Source organism: Triticum aestivum, chromosome 2D (assembly GCF_018294505.1).
Source record: "Triticum aestivum cultivar Chinese Spring chromosome 2D, IWGSC CS RefSeq v2.1, whole genome shotgun sequence".
In the NCBI taxonomy this organism is placed as follows: domain Eukaryota; kingdom Viridiplantae; phylum Streptophyta; class Magnoliopsida; order Poales; family Poaceae; genus Triticum; species Triticum aestivum.
The window spans coordinates 62,454,184-62,464,521 of NC_057799.1; positions in this window are offsets into that span (position 1 = coordinate 62,454,184).

Genomic DNA, 10,338 nt, shown 5'->3' on the forward strand with positions numbered 1-10,338 from the left:
TGAATACGAAGAAGAGTTCAGCACACAACTTAGCTTCCAGAAATTCATTTCTGTCTGTGAAAAGCTAACAGAACCACAAAAACAGCTTGTCAGAGATATTGGTTTTGGATACCTTCTAGATCTGTGCTGTCGCGAGCTTCCAAGGTGTTTCGTTCGCTGGCTTCTCCGCTATTTTGATTGCCCTTCCAGGTGTTTCATACTGCCTAGTGGATATAGATTCCTTATCAACTCGTACACTATGCACCGGATCTTAGGAATTCCACTGGGCGGGCAGATTATCCCTAGAAAATGCACAGAATCTTTCAGATGTCAGGTTAAGTCTGAAACTCGGTGTGCTGGGCACGCTCCAAACATTAGAGAGTTAACTGATCTCATAACCCCAGAGCTGACAGGAGAAGTATTTCAACGGGTTTTCGTGATGTTTGCAACAGCGGTATTTCTATGCCCAACGACATATGATTGCGTTAGCCCCGACTATTTAGCCGCTCTAGAAGCACCAGCAAGTAACATATCATCATATGATTGGTCCAATGCTGTCACATAGAAACTGGTGGCATCACTCCAGACCTTCAAGGACAAAGGATTCGCAGGCGCCCTGTGTGGCTGCCTCCTGATTCCAGTGGTTCGTTCACTAACTTGTACACTTCTTTATACCCACAAGCAGCTACAAGAACATGATTAATTTTTACCTCTTCCCCACTTGCAGATAACATATTTTGAGTACCTGGATGCGAAGATTGTGGACCTAGAACCTGACACTCCTGCAAGACTTGTCATGTGGGACACAGAGGCCCTTAAGAATTATGCTAACATAGACAGCCTGTCAACAGAGGACGGAATTTTTGGGAAACACATGGTGAGTCAACTTTTCATCATTTTCCTTTGGCGAACTTTTCGACTCAACATAATGACTTAGCTGCCATGTATTAATTTCACTTGACTGTAATTCTTTCCTTCCACATGGTAGCTGAAAGACATTAGGCGCACGCCTTTCCAACCACCGCCTGGCTTTCAGGCGCCATTTTTCCAAATGAGTCCCAGACTAGAAGCCTACATAGAAGAATTTGTGCCTCAAGAAAATTTTTGTTCCGTAAGTGATTTCCAGCCTCTGCACCTGATTTTATGTTTGAAATGATGTTCCCTAAGTTTTTACGAAACAGATACATGTCCTACTGTGTTCATCCAGACAGTTTCCTATAGTACGTTAGTTGTGCTTTTGTGTTAAAACCAGAAGTGCTTCCTATAGGACGTTAGCTCTGCTTTTGTGTTAAAACCAGAAGTGCTTCCTATAGTACGTTAGCTGTGCTTTTGTCTTTAAACTAGAAGTGCTTCCTATAGTACGTTAGTTGTGCTTTTGTGTTAAATATAAAAGTGCTTCCTATATTACCTTAGCTGTGCCTTTATGTTAAAACCAGAAGTGCTTCCTATAGGACGTTAGCCGTACTTTTGTGTTAAATATAGAAGTGCTTCCTATAGTACGTTAACTGTGCTTTTGTGTTAAATATAAAAGTGCTTCCTATAGGACGTTATCTATGCCTTTGTGTTAAAACCAGAAGTGCTTCCTATAGGACGTTATCTGTGCTTTTGTGTTAAAACCAGAACTGCTTCCTATAATACGTTAGCCGTGCTTTTGTGTTACATATAAAAGTGCTTCCTATAGTACATTAACTGTGCATTTGTGTTAGATATACAAGTGCCTCCTATAGTACGTTAGCTGTGCTTTGGTGTTAAAACTAGAAGTGCTTCCTATAGTACGTTAGTCGTGCCTTTGCGTTAAAACTAACAGTGCTTCCTATAGTACGTTAGCTGTGCTTTTGTGTTAAAACTAGAAGTGCTTTCATATAATACGTTACTCGTGCCTTTGCGTTAAAACTAACAGTGCTTCCTATAGTACGTTAGCTGTGCTTTTGTGTTAAAACTAGAAGTGCTTCCTATAATACGTTAGTTGTGCCTTTGCGTTAAATATAGAAGTGCTCCCTATAGTACGTTACCTGTGCTTTTGTGTTAGAACTACAGGTACTTCCTATAGAACGTTAACTGTGCCTTTGTGTTAAATATAGAAGTGCTCCCTATCGTACGTCATCTGTCCTTTTTGTGTTAAAACTACAAGTGCTTCCTATAGTACGTTAACTGTGCCTTTGTGTTAAATATAGAAGTGCTTCCTATAGTACGTTAGCTGTGCCTTTGTGTTAAATATAGCACTGCTTCCCTATGACGGTAGATCAACCATGCTTCGTAAGGTACGTCGATTGTGCTCTTTCAAGGAATGTGTTCACCATGATTCATGGACTTTGTTAGCCGTGCTTCCCGCAGCACACCATGTGTCCTTCTGCGCACATTATTCCATGCCCTTTCTGCAATTATTGACACAACGTACAGTAGTTCACAAGATATTTTTCATTTTCGGTATTAATAACTTCTTTTCATTCTCGGTGTTAATAATATCTGATGGTTTTTCTTTCAATTCCAGGCCAAGATGAAAATTTCCAAAGTTATCAATGAAATGTACACAGAACTTTTCTCGCGGTTTCAACCAGTTCTCGAGCAGAAATTGGAGAAGCTCCTTTCACTTGGTAGGGATCTTAGTGCAAAAGAAACCAAGACCAGAGACCAGGGCGTTTATTGTAACTTGCAACAGGACAACTCAAATGAAAAAGAAACTTTTTCATCACTCCCTTCAACATATTCTACGCTTCCAAGTTCTAGCACGACAAGCAGTCAAAGTTCTTCCAGCAGTGGCTCAACCAGTGTCCTTCATGCCACATCATACTCCCTGGAAAATTTAAAGGGTTGCTGTGATACCCCTGACCCAGAATCCCAGAATCCGTACGACAAAGAGCAGTCCCAAATTCGTCTATCTTCACGCCTAAAATCATCAACCCAGATTAAGTTGCTACTGGAAGTGAATAGGATCGACCACAACAAAGAGGACATTGATGAACAAGCCAAGATTCATCTGGACAAAGTGCATAACCATCTGCACAACTGCCTTGATGGCTTGCCGGTCCATGAGCCCTTCGTGTCAACATCCGAGATGTTGGAGAGCGGGGCAATTATAATGACAGGTGAAAATTCATTTGAGTGTTCTGTACCGATTGAAACCCAAAATTCTGCTGGAGGATCTGCAGACCACAACTCTCTGACAAGCCCACTTGAAAAACTCTTGGGGGAAACAGCAAAACCTACTACAACAGAAACATCAGCCTCGCACTCTGCGGTTGACAAACAATTACTGACTGATCCAATCTCAACAGATACACTTGGAGCACCTGTTTATCACGTTGGGAAAACGTCACCAACTACTGCACGGTCCAGCGCTTCTAACAGCGCTCACAACAACTCTTCAACCAACACAAAGAGCCTCACTGTATCCCAGCCTGCACAAAAATCAAACAATGTCACTGGACAACATTCTTCTTCGCTGCGGGAAGATAAGGTCCATCTTGTTTCAACTTTGAGTGACGAGAAGAACATTGCTGAAACAGAATGCACAAGAGTTACTTCCTCCCTTGCTCCTACAGTAGAAGTCCCCAGTGATTCTGCCAGCGGTTCTGGCTCAGTACTGGACACGGGAAAAGCAATTCCATCCACTAGTGATGCTCCACTGGTTGCTGCACCATCTGTCAATGCAGAAGACAATAACATTGCAGAAGAACATGAACAGTGTATGAAGCAACCACCAATTGATCCCACAGACAGCGTCCCTATTACCACAAGCGCACATCCGCCAGAACCGGAACCACAAATGGCAGCTCACAAGAGGTCCTTAAAGCAGTCAGAAGATCCAGGTAACAAGAGTACAGCGCCTCCTATGAAAAGAGTTAGGATACTGGAGCCTCCACATAATTCAACAGAAACTGCAAACAACCAGTCTCTACAAGCTGACAACCACAGAGGCCTCCTTAATTGTGGATTCATTGATGATGATCAAATATGGTCTGACCCATCTATCTATGAACAACTTGACAGAGTCATTGAACAAAAAAAGAAACAACCCTTTCATAACCAAGTAGCATCACAACAATGCCAACCTGCTACTGTCTCACACTTGGCCAAGAATTCAAGCTCGTCAGCTAGATCTTCCCTTTCTAACTATCCAGAGCCACCTATACCCAGCAGATCAGGATCAATGTCAGGCGGTAGCCACCTCACACAGGCCTTTGATACGTCATACTCTACAGGTTTAACTCAAACTGTCTTGTCCCAAAGTTTACCAGCAACTCCCTTGTCCCAACACTACAACCAACCAGCTCCTAGTATCAAAAACCACTTCTACCGACATCCTGGTCCTCAGAATAAAGGCGGTTCAAACAAAAGCCAACGCTCACCATATGCGATGAACAACCAAAGTCACAAGCAGTACCAGCAACAAACCACTGTCCGTGATGCCCACTACCCCCAACACAATGATGCTCAGAATAACAGCACTACACGGTGCCGACAACGCCAACCTCAAGAGCAGAACAATCAGCAACCACACAGAGGCAGGTCTAATGGGCAAAGTTACAGTGCCTTGCAACAACAGTTCAACAGCATGCAGTATTCCGGCCATCCTCTCCAGCATTTTCCAACAGAAATTCCTTCAAGCTCAACCGGTGATCCAACTGTCAAAACATTAGAACTGCGCATGCAGCACCAACCACAACGCCTAATGTTCAAAAGAAACAACAATTATAATGAGGGTCGTCTGCAAATTAGTAATGGTCAATTGAACTCCGGTGGTCATGTCCTCCAGCCTCATCAACATCATTCTGAGCTAGAACAGACTCGATTCGCTGACCAAGGGAATGACCATCAAGATCACTGCCAACTTTTGGAAATAAGAGATTCCACAAACGAGGAGAAAGAAGTGTATGAAACAATCATCGACAATACGCCAGGTATCAAGCAAAATGATAGGTAATGAATTCGTTGTTCCTGTTACAGTAAAGTTTTGGTCCCTTCATTTACTAATGCAATATATTCTGCCTGAAGCTATCATATTCAAGTGTTTCCGCTCGATTCTTCGACTGTTGAAATTGAATACTAATCATTTCCTCTTATGTTAAAAAAGAAAATCTTACGATTTAAAATTCATTTGTTTTTTTTTCACAGCAAGAGGATATTCTCCGTCGATCGACGTTGGGCCGATCATCGAACTTTAGGTTTGTCAATGAAGGTATACGGATATATCAACTCATTCGTGGTCGATGCTTACTCAGTGTTGCTGATGAAAGAACAATTCTACGCAACGCCAGCATTTGTGCACAAGCATATAATGTACATGGACGCTTCTGTAAGTTCTTGCTTCTCATAAATAATAATAACAAACCACATTTACTACTACTACCACACTCAGTGACACAGCTTCAATTTTCTGCAGGATAAATTTAAAGTTCTAGGAGCAAGCACAGAACTACTCAAGGAACACATTGTGGAAAAACTATTGGGTACAGGCTGCCCAACAAATGTAACATCGTGAGTTCACCCTACTCACTCTATCTGCCCAGTGTCCGTCTTTGATTCTACAAGTTTTTCTTGTTACAATGATATTATTCCCTGTTAATTGTTTTAGGTCTTAATACCTGTGAGAAAGGATCCACATTTTATCTACCTCATCATCGTGAATCTTGCAATGCGTCGCTTCGAAATTCTGTGTCCTTATATCAATTGCGACGGTATAAAGGAACACTCGGACATTGTCATCGAAAACTTCAAGAGAGCTTACCATTCTGCTTACAACAACTATCCTCACACCATGGCCTCCTTTCATGTCAAACCTGTGCAGAGTGTATGTAACTCAGACAGAGAGTAAGTTTCTTTTAACTGTAGCTCTACCTCATTTAAACCATGCATCTTTTTGTTCCACTACACATCCCATACCTACTATTCACCTTCTAATCACAGACATTAATGCTCTCAATTTTCAGGGATGACAGTGCTATTTACACCATGCATTTGATGCCGCTCATTAATTTGAATAATAATTCATTTTTTATCAATAATGTAAGTTCACTCTCATGGACAACACATCAACATACGTTCATCCAAGCCAGCTGAACATTAAGTTTTACAATAAATTTTATTAATTTGCACGGTTATGTGTTTGCAGATCCATGTGAAACCGATGAGAGAACAACTAACTTACAAAATGATAACATCCAACCACAACACAGGCCATGTATTTGAGGCACTGAGCATCATCCTCAACAAGCACAATATCCGTCGTGAAAGAAGAAGAGTTGGAAGAAGATGACTACTGCTTAAATGTGCCTTAATTTAGCTGGAGTCATCCGAACATTGTTTCAACCAGCCATGTCGACTCATATGTAATCACAACAATGTTTCACCTATTTTTGTGTCCATCCAAGATATCTGCTATGGATCCCGTTAAACACAGTTGTGCGTTCAAATGGTCAAGTCTTAAATTCCTGAACAGCAAACATTTACAAATAAGAATCATATTTTTTCCAAAAGTTCTAAACATGATATCCAAGACATCACTTCCTTGCACTAGAACACCACTCACTTCAATAAGACATAATAAAAGAAACAATTGAAACACAGAGGAAAAACACTATCAATTCGTAAGCATCTGACGAAGGAGCTAAATGACTCACCTCGAGTAATCCGGGTCACAGAGGCACTATCGTGCCTCTTATCCACGTAGAACGTGCCTGTCTTACCATGGACAACTAAGCTGACACACAAAAGTGCGCCACCAGTTAACACAGGACCGTCCCCTCTCGACAGCTTAACACCGGTCCCTCTCCAAGCCAAATGAGTCATGGAAGCACGACCATGGCTCAAGTTAACAAAAGAAGAACCATCCTCTGTGATAGACGACTAAACTGAAAAAATACCAGAACAGAAGAACGACCGTGACTTCAACTGTAAAAGGTCCGTGACCTCACAAGTTTCAACGACGAGTCTCTCTCAGCAAATAAGTGAAAGCAAACGTTTCGGAAGAAAGGCACTACCATGCCTTTGATTAACATCGTAGACGTCCCTCTCCGAGCGAACGTGTAAGAGAAAGCATTTGCGAACAACAGACAGAACTCTGACTCAACATAACATAGCACATGCCTCCACTAACTAGACAGACGTGACTTCACTAGCAGACTAACTAGAAATATTACAGAACATACAACCATGACAGTGACTCATACTAACATAACGCAGTGCCTCTCCGAATTTAATACCCAAAGGAAGGATAACGCCTCTACCAAACATACAACAATGCATCCAATGCCTTCACGGCCATGCCTTTCAAAATCAAAGTACCACCACAATAATAGAAACACAGAAACGCAACCGTCGATAACACAATACTCCCACAACAAGTATCACACTGGATTACCGTGCCTAAAACAGACAACATATACTGACACAGACAACATATATTGAAACAGACAGCAAAGTGAGAAAATCTGAATAATCTTAAACACACTCAAGCTCTGCATAAAAACATTTCAAACACACAACCACAACCATATATTCAATATAAAAACAACCGTGCCAAACACAATACAAACACAAAGCAAAAGTAAAGCCCCTACCTGTCAGTGAAGAAGCTAGCAAACTAATAAGACCAGAGCATGCCTTACCTAAAACAAAAACAATGCCTCCCTGAACAAACGACTGTGCGCTGCCTAGAATCACGAAAGTGCACATCTGAGTGCTCCCCTTAATACATATCATCTTATACCAACTCGTAGCAACAAATCATAGAGGAAAATATTCTTGAAGGCACCCAATCAAGAAAAACATGATGGAACGAAAATAAACTTAAATTTCCAAACTAGTCAACTCCATCCGGTTCAAAATAAAACAACCAAAATTACAAATTCATTAGTCTATGTAATATTACCCCATACAATAACTATCAAATAACCAATTCATCACACAATCCATCTTGCCAGCACTTCCACCTGGACTACTCCTCAGAAACGTCCTCGCCATCTGAGATCAGGAAGACAGCGACGATGCAGGATGTCCCTCATCGACAGAAACCGGCGATATAGCCCATAGCTCACATACCCTTCCTAAAGGAAAAGCAAATGAAAACATGAATATACAAAAAAAACAAGTACTGTTCTAGCAACAAAGGCAGAAACTAACGAAAATGAAATCTTCACTTATAGTAGCTCCATATTTCAGGTGATCAAAAGTAAGTGGCTTCCAATCCCAGTAGTGACGAAGAAGTTCTGGAAAAGATGACTCCAGCTTCGAATAAGATTCGTCAATGATGGCTCCTGCTAAGTCCTCCATGGAGTCTCTTTCTTCGCCGCCTTTGATCATAAACTTCTCTTGGATGTCGATGTGGTACCCTTCTGGAATTCTGATGAAATCTTAAAAAGAGCATCTCTAATATTCCTGACACCCACACTAGAGAAAGTTATACCTCTATTCTCAAGGAAATCCTTCAGAGCAGGGCACTCCGTCCTGGCCCTGCAGAAGTGATAGAGCAAAACGCGATTCCGCATAGCCAGTTGCATGACGGCGACTTTTCTACGCCCGTAACAATCCTTTCGCGTGAACTCCATGCCGAGACCAAAAAACTTGTGCTTCTCCTCGCGCAACCAGTCCTCGTACAAGCCAATGATCTCCTCCACCTTGCCAGGCTCGTTGGTGTCCACACGTCGAGCTTCGTGTTACCATCGGCAACTATAGGATGGTACTCGGTGGTGTTCAAAAATTCGTCCATGGCAACGAGCAGCAAGGTGCCAATGGAGATTCCTGAGACCCTCCGACAAGGTTGTGGAGTGGCGAGGAGGGTGGGAACTGACTGATTTTCTGTGGCTACAATACGACGTGAAGACCTCACGAACACGGCCAGTATTTAACCTTGGCGAGGGACGTTTGAGTTACAATGCGCATTAACGTGTGAACTAGGAACAGCGAATAGACGGTTGTGCTTCCGAAGCTCATAAAACCATGCACTTCGTAAAGTCACGGCTGTGCACAAATATTTGATGCCGTGGAGAAATCGAGGAGCCTCTAACTTTATTTTACGGTAACTGACACACTGAATAGTCACATCGAACAGCCGGCACATCAGTCATCAATTCCTCCTTTGAACAAAGACCACCGACGGAAGAATCCAATGAAGCAAACAAACAGCCAGCCGTGCACCTTAGATCTGAAGGCCAAAACTCATTCGTGCCTCATGTACCTAGATTCACAACATCTGTCCCTCGATAGTCAAGGCTGGTTTCACGTGAGGCCCGGGTATGCAGGCACAAGATGCACATACGTGTCTTATCAGGCACGGGTATGCAGGCACACAACGCACATACGTGTCTATTCCATAGGCACGGGTATCACCACAGGCACGTAGAGATACAGGCAGCAACTCGCCGGAAACACGTGACTGCAGGCAACGAAGGCACGGAAACGTAGCCTCTACAGGCACGTCCTTCGGCTTGGCAAGGCACGAGTACGGCCTTGCAATTAACGTTCTCGAGCCACGGCTACACACCCTCTGCGTACAGACATGGAATTGAAGCTTCTCCGACGCACAAGCACGGTTTTCGAATTGGCATTCTCGAGGCACAGATACAAATCCTCTACATACAAATCCTCTGGATGCAAAAAAGAGAGGTGGCAGAGGCATCGGTAAGAACACTCTGTCCGAGAGGCACAGTACCAAAATCTCAAGAGGGACAGCCATGTGACACCGCAGACACATAGACTCGTGATATGTATCACGTGAACATACATCAAATACAAACAGCGAATCAACAGGAGAAGTGAAAGAGCCACAGTTTTACAGTGTCCAGAGGCACGAGCATGTAGAAGAACAGGCACGACGAGTCACAGCCACCGCATCCCCTCACGTACGGGCGTCTGGCACAACAGGCATGTAGAGTCACAGCCAGCGTGTCTCCTGAGACAAGCGAATGCAGGTACGGATGCACGGAACTGAAGCGTATACAGGCATGGAATTGCGGCTTTTGGCACACAAGTACGGCTTTGGAATTGGTGGTCTCGAGGCACGGGTACAAACCACCTGGACGCACAAAAGAGTGGTGGCAGAGGCACGGTTGTGTAGTCTGAAGAGAAACTGCCGTGTGACACCACCACATAGAGACAAGAAACTGAAAATGTTGCCTCGTACGTTACCAGACGTGCCTCTCTTGTGCGAATGTGTAAAACACAACAATACAAACACAAACAAATGGCAGTGAATATAAGCCAAACAAAAAAACACGCTTCTCCCAAACAATACATACGCGTCCACTCACGGACGGGCGTCTGGCACCAGAGGCACGTAGAGTCACAACCAGCATGACGCCTGACACACGCAAATGCACGTACAGGAGACACAGAATAACAGCGTATGCAGGCACGGAATTG